This window comes from Coturnix japonica, chromosome 3 (assembly GCF_001577835.2).
Source record: "Coturnix japonica isolate 7356 chromosome 3, Coturnix japonica 2.1, whole genome shotgun sequence".
NCBI lineage: Eukaryota > Metazoa > Chordata > Aves > Galliformes > Phasianidae > Coturnix > Coturnix japonica.
In genome coordinates this window covers 26,091,111-26,103,142 of record NC_029518.1, presented here as the reverse complement: position 1 = coordinate 26,103,142, position 12,032 = coordinate 26,091,111, and the positions used below count along the sequence as shown (strand labels likewise).

The 12,032-nt window shown below is 39.8% G+C and overlaps 1 long non-coding RNA gene across 1 annotated transcript in view; it reads left to right on the top strand.

Moving 5' to 3' along the window:
• Positions 1–6,866: 6,866 nt before the first annotated feature.
• The window catches only part of LOC107311347, an 8,280-nt gene continuing 3,114 nt past the window's right edge, over positions 6,867–12,032 (top strand). Inside the window, exon 1 of the long non-coding RNA XR_001553999.2 lies at positions 6,867–6,937. This is a non-coding gene — a long non-coding RNA (uncharacterized LOC107311347). The remainder of the gene's footprint in view (positions 6,938–12,032) is intronic.

Sequence of the window (12,032 nt, the reverse complement as noted above, 5' to 3'; positions counted from 1 at the left end):
CACCAACTCACCACCTCCTCTTTTCCCTATGATGAGAGACATATGAGAAACTAGGATGTTCCATACACCCTCAGATCTTCTTACATTTCTTTAGCTGTGCCTTGTTCATATTCTAGCAAAATCTTGTGATCCCCAAGGAAACAGACAATACTGGTAGTTTCTATTTCACCCCTGGAATAATGAAGGCTGAGAAAATAAATCTATACAGCTACTGAAATTTATCTTTAGGATTTCTCAAAATATTCAACGATCTCACTGACATTTCATTCAATAGAAGTTAGATACTAAAGGACTTTGGAAATTTCTAGTAACTACTTACATGCCTTTTCAGGGACATATGTACCTTTACATACAATACATGTATTCATTTCTAAAAACAATATAGAATCTGAAGTATGGTAGTCCCTCAGGGAGAAAGCCCATAGGAATTCAGCTTCACAAAAGCTTTATAGGTTTTGTAGGCTACTTGCTTTCAGCTTACGTAGTAGATCAAGCAAGGTAGTCAGCAAGAAACTTAAACCTCAAGAAACTTAAACCTGACTGTTCATAAATGGAAAGAAAAAATATCTGGCTGGTATAAGTCTGTATAACATCTGACACCCAGGGACTCTGTTTTGTTTGTGCCATCTCTGACACGGAGTGTTCTACTCAAAGTGCTGAATGTTCAATAAGCGTGGAGTGAGAGGAACAAACACTGTTACAAGGACCAGTTTACAACAGGAGATGCTTCACACGGGAGAGCTGGATCATTTTGTCTTGCTGACTGGGGACCAAGGAGGGAGGTTTTTTGCAGGGACTCACCTGGCTAACGTGTCTTCAGTTTCACACGTTTGCTTTATGATAATAAATTCAGGTTCTATATAATGACTGTTGTGTGTTCAATATATTAATTTTATTGAAAGTAGAAATGTCCATTTGTTCAATGGAATCATAATAATAGCTTGTCTTCCTTAGAGACTGACAGAGTGGTGTGAATAAAAGAACTCTGCTAGACAGCAAAGTATGCCAAATGGACGTATTTTACTAGATGAGAAAACAACTTGTCACTTCTAATTGTTCAAATTATGTGTGATTCAGTTCTTCCTGCGATTATTTTTGAAATGTTGTTAAGAAGGTATAATGTGCAGCTAAGAATAAAGACTGTGAAATTGCTAGCTCCCTTGGTAGGTAGGTGGTGATAATGAACATTTCATAAAGTTATTGTTAACAGAAATCTCCACACTCTCAGGAAGTCTCTAATAGCATTAATAGACCCTCACTAAAGTAATAGTTCTTACGGAATACATGATGGAATACATGTGAATTTTGATCTGCTGCTTCCCCCTCCTCACCCCACTTCTTTTCCCTTTGCTTAAGTAAGATTTATAGAACTGAGCTAAAACTGGAGTGAGGGGTCCAAGCTCCTGATACCAGTCATTATGTAGGTGTTCCAAAGTGGCATCCAAAACTGCTGGTTGGGATCCCAATGCATGTTCTGCAGTTGGCTCACAAGCCACACCGTGGACTCACTATCATATCCGTCACCATGAGAGTAGCTGCAGCAGATATTCTGTTTGTGTGACAGACCCTGCCACAAGTCTCATTTTCACATCTTAGTCCACAAGTTCATAATTTGATAACTACTGGGTTCGATTTTTTTCTAGTCCATTAACTACCCTTGAGTAGTTTAGGCAAGGCCTCAAGATCAACAGTCCCTGAACCAGGCAGCCACGACAGCTGACATCTCTCATGCCAGTGCAGTTTTAGCAGAACTGTACTTCATGAGTAGAGCTTGTTTGTTCCTTTGCCTTCATCTGATGCTATTTGACTAGAACAAATCAGTACTTACAATATCTAAAAACATATAGGCAGGAACCCTAGAAAGGAACGTTCCCATAGGCACCAGAGATTCTGGCTGTGGTCATGTAAGTAGGGAATATCCACAATCCTGTAAACATTATTTCTTCTAAAATGTGGGCTCTGACACTATAGAATTCATTACACACTGTGACCACCACATGTGTTCTCACCATTTGTGTAGGATCTCCTTCAACTTTGGATGTTTATCAGGTAAAATGCTACCCGAGGCAAGCTAAACTTACTTCATAGCTAATAGAAATAGATACTTTTAAAGTGAGATCTATCTGCTATCTTTTCATCAGCAGTCTAGGAATGAAATGCATCATGCCCTACCCTTGTCTTCCTTTTCCTCTACATTAATTATCAGAACTTGTTCAGAAATAAGAGCCTACATTAATTGGCAAATTTCATGCTCGTGACTCCACTCGTCAGGTGTCTGTAACATCACCTGGTTATAGTTTAGTTTGCACTGACTTGGTCATAACTAAAAATCTAATCAGCTAGGTCTAGTTTGAAATTAATGAGGAATTTTTGCCATGAACAGATTGTCCAGATGTTGGAATTGCTCTGACATACAAAATAGAACAAAAGGAGACCTTGCATACTTGGGAAGAAAAAAAAAAAGTTGCCTTCATTTTTCACTGCAGCATGAAAAATGAACTTAGAACTTAAATTACTGAGGAAGATAATAGCAAAATATTCCAAGAATTGCAAAGATACAAGAGAAACAGGAATTCTGAGTTGTACTCCTACTTGTGGCACTGAGTTTGTGGCCTTCTTCAGGTCACTTATTATCAGCCAGTCTCTCAAGAAATAATAAGTATTTGCAGCAGATACAATAAAGAAACACAATGAATTTTCAGCACCTTGGAAATTAGTTTAACAGACATATCAGGCTCTGAGCAAAACCGTGGTGAGAAACAATTCAGAGAACTAATCTGAGGCTTAATTATCATAGCCATAAAACAGCCCATGACCTAGACAAGAAATAATAGCCACAGTTCTAATCTCACTGATATAAGGAAAGCTCTAGCTAACATGACCTAGGAACCCATCATTCAAGAGCCAACGACCTGTAAATTTAGGAATTTGCCCCCCACCCCCCATTCTGTGGAAAGGATTGCTCTCGGTTTACATAACTTCTGACAACATTAGTAAGAGCACACAGTCCCTGCTTTGTAACAGAAGTTCATGAGAATACAGACTGAACAAAATCTACAACATCAGTTTTTGCCATAGCAACTGGGAAGGAATGAGGAAACAGCACTTACTTTCTTTACCATTGGTCATCAGTTGCGTTCCTGGTTCATGCTCCAGATAAGGGTTAAATTATAATCCAGGGGCAAATGACTTTGAAAAGAGTGATTCATTGTCTGCGTTAAATAACTGATGTTTGTTTGTTTCATGGACAGAGCACAGCACTGGTCAGATGGGTATCTTGAATTTCTAGAGTGCCTACTTAATGGTGTCAGGAAACAGCAACGTTTGTGGTCAGATAAAGGGTTTCAGGTGGGTGTTCCTGTCTCTCTGCTCATTAGCAAAATTGGCATCGGCTGAGCCAGCTTTGGAGCAGGCAAAATGAGTGACTTCTTAGACCAGCTGAGGAATTAGGGGCAGAAGAAATGTTAATTTGTGGATATGAAATTCTTATATTATTCAGTGCTGGCGTGTTACAGAGATCGACGAATTTTAGTGTCTTAAATTTTATTGGAGTTTTAAGAGAAGTAGCTTCTTTACTGTCTTGACTAGAAAAGAGATTCCAATCACCGCTCATGGATGGCTTTTGTCAACCCAAGAATGCACAACAAAAGCCATTCCCAGGAATTCACCGATTAGCAACCGGGCTTTATCACCTAATCCAATCCATACAAGTGAGATTTTTGCACGCCCGGCAGGGGATTTAAGCAAATGCAAAGGCAGGAGTACGATTTAAGACTGTAAAGTAGACGCGCCCTGAAACTGCGGTTCAATTAACCCAGTACTTACATCCAGCAACAGGCAGTGGGGGAAAGCCATCAATCTGAATAGACAAGATGGACAAAGAGAGGTCCCAGGGTCAGGCAGAAGGTCAAACTGAAAACGGAGAACAGAATCCAGACCTCTAAACTACCAGTCAACCACCCACTTCACCGGTTTGCATCCTTCTACTGCAACTCGCCTTTGAAGTTAACAGAACATATATTCTGCTTCAAGCAATGCAGGCAAAGAAGCTGGGACAGGGTGTATGAATGTAGATCTTTTTTTTTTTTTTTTTACTAGACTTTCACAAATAGGCATGCATGCTTTTAAAACTGAAAAGTATGTTCCAAACTGATGGCTGGTTTGTGTTCATGAGCATGTGTGAGCACTCATGAGTGACCTGGAAATAATAAACTAACCCATGGGTAAATCAGTGTTCATGAACGACGTTACAATAAAAGCCTTGGTACAGCCAGTTCTTGAGGGCAGCTCTGTAACAACAAAAGGGTCCAAATAACTCAGCATTCACAGATCACCTAAAGGTAATAAACCTGAATACTCAGTGCGTATGACTTGCCTAACAATGGCAACAGAGCTTGTAAAGTTCTGGTCTCTCACTGGTGTCCATGAAGTAACTCAGTGTGCGGTGAGAGAATTCCCACACATTCAGGAGAGTTTCTGCTTTTTATTCAAAAAATCAAGCACAACAATGCAAATTTCTTCACAAAATTTATGCAATAAATTCACTTATACTTTGCCTATTTCATATGAAGAAGTACCTACTACATACATAGTCATCAGTTTAAGCAGTCATGATATTCCATCCTCTTTTGGCTACTTCCCCTGGTCATCTGCACTTGCATGAGGTTGTAAAGGATTCTTACATGACCCTTGATGGTCATTTTGAGTGGAGTGGCCTTACTCCTTCATAAAAAGTCACAAGCCACTTAAGACATTCTGCTTCAGTACAAACAGTACTTGATCAAGTAATTCTATATTCATAGAAAGCTGCATGGAGCATTTCAAGTTTCAGATATCTATCTGGTATCAGCAGCAGCATTTCCCTCCTCCCAGAGAATCAGAAAATTCCTACAGGAGACAGGAAAAGCCTGGATAAAGTAACTTTTTTGTTGCAAGACTGTAGAAGTCTTATGCATAAAAAGAAGCAAAAGGAAGCTATATTTAAGGTGTGCTGCAAAAAACAGCATGCTCTGTCCTTGTTTTAGCACCTCTGAAACCAGTAACAATAAGCAGTGGGCAAGCAGCAGGCCTGAACCCGACCACAATAAATGGAGCAGTGTGGAAAGAGGCCTATGTTTATGACTGTTGCATGGAAGCTATTCAAAGGAAACCTATGGTTTTTACAGCCTGGATAATCTACATCGCTTTAAGCTGTATAAAATTTGTGCCACACACCCTGCCTTCATACTCAGTTTATAAACCATGCAAGAAGTCAAGGTGAAGTAGGTTTCACCACTGCCTCATCAACTTTAATGCACTTTGCCACTGGCATTACTTGCCTCACTGAATAGCAATCACCCGACTCCAGCTACACAAAGCATCCTTGGTTGGGAAAACAATAGATGCTGAGATGTCAAGTGTGGGCTTTGTAATACCTACTGTGCCCTGAGGGAGAGGTCCTGGAAGCAAAGAAGGTGTCAAAAAGGAACCTTCAGCAGTTCTACTAGCCAGGATATCAAAAGACAGGAACTGTTTTCAAGACCCAGAAGGATCTCTTGTCGTTTTATTGGCTGATAAAAAGAAAGGAGTTAGATCTAAAATTGTCGCTGCCATCGTGTTTTAATTGCCATCCATACATTTCACTACAGACTTTTAGTATCCCCATCACAACACTGCAAGCAATCACTAGTATCTCCAGTGAATGCTGTCCAATGAGGATATACTCATCCAGCAGCTCCCTCCTTTTGTGCTCTGTTCTGTTAAGTGACCCTGACCTTTTCATTATGCTGAGGTCTCACCTGTTAGTTTGCTCATTCATCCACCTGCTCCCCTACCAATCCACCTTAAAAACTACTTAGAAAATGGCACAAGAGCATTCATTCAGATGGTGATGTTAATTTAAAAGAATCAGTCTGGATCATCCCCTTGGGTATGACCCTCATTTATATTTAAAATCACATTTCACAGATACAGGAAATGGAAAATTTGATATTTCCAATTAAATTGCCACTTTCCACAAATTACAGTGTTCTGTTGTTATTACTGACAGTTTAGTGCAGTGACAAACCAGCCCAAAGTATTGACTTCTGTAACCTCAAACACTGTGAAGAAAATTATTTTTAAAGATGGAAAACCTTTTAGCTGAAACAAACAAACAGAAGAGACTAAAGCATTTAATGCATCTATTTTAAAAAAGAAAAGAAAAAATAAAACAACAGTCCCCACAGATTATGCTATTTCCTTTTGGTGTCTGAAGGTATAATCTCTGAGATGATTGCTTCTCACCTGTTTCCTTCATCCTTTGTCTAGCTAAAATTACTATGACTCTTACCATGTCTTGATTATCCTATGCAGGACAAATCTAGGCTCAAAAGATACTGGACAGTAAAACCTTTCATTGTCTCTACATGGAACATAGAAAACCAGGGAAGAATCAAAAGAGGTGTATTCTTGTAACTTGTGTCTCTGTCTTCAGAATGACTTGGATAACTAAAATTATAAATCAGATTTGTCTGGTTTTTAACAGCTGGATACTGTATTATAAATAAATACATATTTAAAATATTTTAATACATATAAATGATAATCAGATTTTAAAATATAGATAATTACATATTAAAAATTGATTAAAATAAAAGAGAAACTACTCAAGGTACAGATGGATTTATCAGTGGGTTGGAAGCAACTGATGGGCTGCCTACAAGCACCCTTGTGATTTAGGTTATATTGTGCAAATAAGAATGCACACATCCCATGTGACACATTCGTTGAACAAAAACAGCAAGGAGCTACTACTGAACTATCTCAAACAGGTAGGTGGTATTGTCCAGATCTGGTGCCTGTTTTGTGTCACAGGGGGCTACTTTTGCTGTAAGGGCTGCAGCAGCTGCATTCACAAAGAAGAAGAAAACATGCTAGTGAGAGGATAACATATGTGTCCCTCCTCCACCAGGAACATGTAAGCCAACACTACTCTTGATTTGGGGCTTACATGGGAGGAACCCAGAGCTATCACCCAGACTCCTGCTTGAGAAAGACAACAGCTGTGACTTCCCTGATATCTTAACCTCATACATTTATGAGTTAACTTCCAATTCAATTGAAAACGTGATTTTAAGTCTACATTCTTGGCTAGCACAAGACTATACAAGTTTACATCATCTGAAGATACTCATAATCTGCTCAGTTATCCCATCAGGAATCTGGTGTATATTTAGTGTCTTTCCATTATCTTAATCTCTAGATTTTATGAGGGAGTTGGGGAGTATGCAGATTGGGTCGGCAAGCATCCTCTGAGATAGCCACAATTTAACTGGGAACTTCTCAGTAGGAAAGTGGTTGAAGTGACATGTGGCTTTTTTAATCAATTTGGTAAGTGCTGGCTTTAAACCCTTCCTGTGGTACCTCTTAAAGAATATTGGGTGCACATGGAGGGTCTTAAGAACAGAACTTTCCATTGCATTCTACTGAATGGGGGTAACAGCAGTTTCAAGTGATGCATGCTAGAGTGTCAGCATCACACGATGCATCCCACATGCAAAGATGCCTAAACCAGCAGTATTGTGGCTAGCAGCATAAGCTTGATAACCAGAGTACAGAGCAAATAGGAAGAAGGGCCTTTCCAAGCAGCCCTACAGTTTATGTGCATGATACAGGCATGGCAGCCTGGGGAGGAAAAGGTCAGCTTTAGTCCATATGCCTGTATTGCATGGCATAGACATGATCATGCTTTTTTCAGGTTCCCAAATGATTGCCTTGTTAAAGAAGTGTTTTAAAAAACTTCCACCTGCAACAAAAACAAGCACAGAACCACATAAAAATCCCATGTGAAGTGTGGAAAGAAGAGATTTTTGAACATATAAAGGTATACGGATAAGTAGTTTGAGATCATAGCTTATATTTTGGAGTGGAAAATTAGAAAAAAAAGAAGGAAATCAAAAGATAAAAGTAAAAAAAAGTTTAATATTTTTTGTAAAGAAACTGATTGGCTTGGACTGAGCCTTTCTCTGAGAGTGTTTGCAAATCAAACATCACACAGCTGCCAAGTGCCTGAAAATCAAAATGTGAAAGTGACCTAAAATAAAAGCAAAAGTGATTGCGCTGTTTCCATCAACATGGAAGAAGAATAACTGGTGGCTTAAATGCAGGGCGAGTAAAGACGTCTAGATTGTGACTCATCCACCAAAATGTGCACGATGCCAAGGCTGCCTATAGAAATGCCTGAGAGTTATATACATTGTTCAGGTGAAATTTGTCTTATCTTAAAATGGGTTGGATGAATCATACCCTTGAAGTGCCTTTGATCAAATTATATATAGACGCATAATATCAGATGAGATGAATTCCTTGCCTGATCGTTAGCATAAATAAATCTGCAACCTTATATAGCCTTTTCAAGTTAAACAAAGCATTTCAAAGAAAAGTATGAGAACAGAAAGGAACACTTTGGAGACTGATGAGATAAGGCAAAGCTGGAGTTGCCTTGTGTGATCTATGCAGTCTTATTTCTGAAAAAGATTGTACAAATCTTAAGCAGTGACTTCTGCCAGTATTTCTGGGAGCTACAGGATAGGGAACATTAATTTTGCCTTAAGAGTGTCAAAGCCGAGTTTTAGAAATAAAAGGCTTAAGAGAGAATTTAGTCCTCCTGCCAAGTTTTGCCAGCCTAACTATGATGGTGCAGAGGGCGAGTGCAGGAGTTATTCCAACAAGATAAGCCTGTATTTCCCTGCGAAAAGTAATATGAGCATTAAACTTGATAGGAGGGTTTCCTGGTATAATGATTCCAATTGATTGAAGTGAATAGGCAAATACTTCCTTGTGTAGATAAGATTTGAATTAGTTCAGCAGCACGTTCCTACAATATGGTCTTATATTGCCCTTACTCAGCTTCACTGTTTTGCATACACGTAACTGACTGCATTGAAAAATCTGTTCCAACTTTACTGTGTGTGTGTGTATGTGTGTTTGCAGTTTCAGCATCTCTCATTGCTCAGATTAGGAGTGCTGTGACCCACAGAATCAGCAGACTGCTAAACAAAACCAGTGCCTATCTATCTGAGCAAAGGGGTCTGGGGCTGCAGACTTGAAAGCTAGTGCCTGTGTTTGTTACTGAGCATGAATCAACAAATGATCCCATTCTGAGCAGATCTGAAACTAGATGTCAGGTCAGTCACACCAGACCCTGCTTAATCAGCTAGTTTTGCTTAGAAATATGATAAGAGAGGGCAAGGCTGGGAGGCATGGTTCCTATTGGCAGTCCCTGACAGCTCCCTCTCATTGCGAAGCAAGCAGTGTGGAAGATTATAGGTGCAAAACCTGCTCACCTACCCAGAGACTGCACAGCTTGACTTCTTTTCCTGTGCGTCATTTATTTGTGTAATGACACGCACAGTTGTTCCATCTGGATGTCGAACTTCACTTTAAAACAGATCATTCACATCTGATATAACTGAACTGAATGCGGCAGAGCTCAACCACACTCCAAAGTTCTGTCATGCAGCTGGCATCCTAGGGCCCTCCAGCGGCAACCTGACCACAGGTGCCTCAGCCCCTATTAAAGGGCTAGAGACCTTCTCAAAAATTGCTATTAGCTACTCAGAAGTTACTCACCTGGTATTTGGGGCCAAGTCTCTGCTCCTTCTATGCTGCTGGGTACCTGCTCTGCAGGGGTACTTGTCCCACACTGTGCATCTAGATTATGTTTGGATTTGGATCCTAGGTGCCATATTTTCACATCTCCACACCTTTACAAGAGAACTAAAGAGTACACCACTACACATCCTTCTTCTTTCCCTGCAATGAATATTTAGCTCAGGGAACTGAGAAAGACCAGATTCTGTCTAGCTTGGGACCTTACCTGTGATACAGATTTCAGCTCCTTGATTTTCATCACACAGAAATATGAATGTGTGCCTCTTTGACCTAAGTGACTTCCTCAGCTTCCCTGGCTGGTTCTGGGGCATCTCTGGTTTACAAAGACAGAAAAGCCACTTATAGATCCTTGTTGCTACCAAAGGAATCACAGCACAGTGCTGTGTGGAAAAAGGCTGCCTGAATTAGTCAGCTATTTCTGCATGCATACTTTGCTCTTTCCAGGTTCTATAGGACAATGCAGATAGAGAATATAATTATCCATACTTGTGACATCAAGCAGAAATTCTGTGATAGGTCCCAAATTTTCTGAAGTCTAAGCTCAGATATCCAATCCTCACGCCTTTATATCACTATTCAGCTGAAAAATTCAGTATTGAATGCAAGAGGTAACAATATCATGGACAAAAAAACAAACAGCTAAAATATCCAGAGATGCTGGATTTCCGTAGAGGTCCCCAGGGAAGACTTAATTGTTGCTCAGTTCCCCAGGTCACTGCTTGCAGTACAGTACTTCCTGGATTACTGTAACTAGTGCTGTCTCAGAAGGAAGACATACATGTGAATTCATCACCACAACCTTCCTTCAGGCTTTAACTGAAGCCTTTAAGTATTGCTAATTCTTTCAGGTTTTCTACAGACTAAAAGAACTTGGAGCATATCTGACACAAAAAGCTTTGCCTTTCCAGCAAATTACGAAGATTTTAAAACAAGGATATCTGAGGCTGTTTGGCACCCCTCATGGAAAAGAGCAGTAGCTCAAAGCTCATTGCATTCCCCTCTTCTACCAGCCAGAATATTTATTTGTAGAATAAACTAAATGCTCACACTACTATGTTTAAAGAGATACTGCAAACCAGTAACAGTCATGAACTATGAGCAGGAGGGTGGCTTGACACTGAATGCAGAACAGCTGAGGCAGAGAAACTTCTGGAGCTTATCTGGTCCAACTCCTGCTCAAGCAGGGTCACAACAGTCAGTTGTCCAAGACCATGTCTATATGACTTTTGAGCATCTTCAATTAAAGAGACTCCACAACCTCTCCAGGTAACCTCTACCAGTGCTTGATAACCGTCATAGTAAAAAGATACTTTCTGATGTTCAGTTGGCACCTCCTGCATTTCAGTTTGTGCCCACTGCCTCTTGTCCTGGCACCAGGCATCTTTGAAAAGCACTTGGCTCCATCTACTCTGTACCTTCTCTTCTGAAACATGTAGACATCAATTAGATGTCCCTGAACCTTTTCTTTTCCAGGGCAGGCAGTCTTAGCTCTAACCTGAGCTGGACATCAGCTGTAAGATAAGATACCAGTTGTAAGATAAGATCTCATCAACCCACAATGGAGAGAAAAAATAACATCCTGGACTTTTTTTTTAGCCCAGAAATTAGCAGAGGAACGGAGCTCTGCCTTTTGTTTTAGTATAAGGATCTTAAAACGCTGTAGTCAACTAGATAACTAGAAACACAGTTCTGATCAGTCTGTACTATGTTGCCATAATATCTTAGTATGCATTTCTGGATATAACTCTCCCCAGGGGGTAAACATCTCATTTAGACTGGCTGAAAGAGCCAGCATGAAAAAGAGGCTGAAACCAGGGTTTGTTCTTTAAGTGAGGGGCTAAAGGTATTTCTTAAAGGTATTTGTTTCCTGGGCAACTGTACAAAGGTCAGCAGGGCATTATGCTCTACATAACTGTGAAAAAGTCTTTGGATATTGATGTTACATAAATATTTACAACTTACTAACAAAACATGCATCCAGCCCCTCTTCTTCTACAAGAAAAACAAAGAGCAACAGAGAAGAATTCACTTGTGAATTCTTGTAAAAGTGAAGGAATGTCCTGAAATCACTAATGGAAACTGCATTTTTATTTGAACAGGAAGATATGTTATAAAAATAATCATCAAGAAGCATCTGTAATTTTCCAGTGAAGATTACAGGAGACTGAAAGTTCACTGTGACAAGAATGATAACAGCACCATGCTTTTGTTTTCTTTATTTTACCCTTGAGTAGATAACCTTTCATATTTTGGTAGTGAAGGCACATCGGTGATGATGTTTTTGTGATGTTGCAAAATTCCATTTTCTCCTCATCCCTCTTGGGACAAATTCATCCATGTCATTTAACCGCAGCACAGCTTTATAAAGAATAGAAAGGGGAGAGGCACAGCAGTTTGTG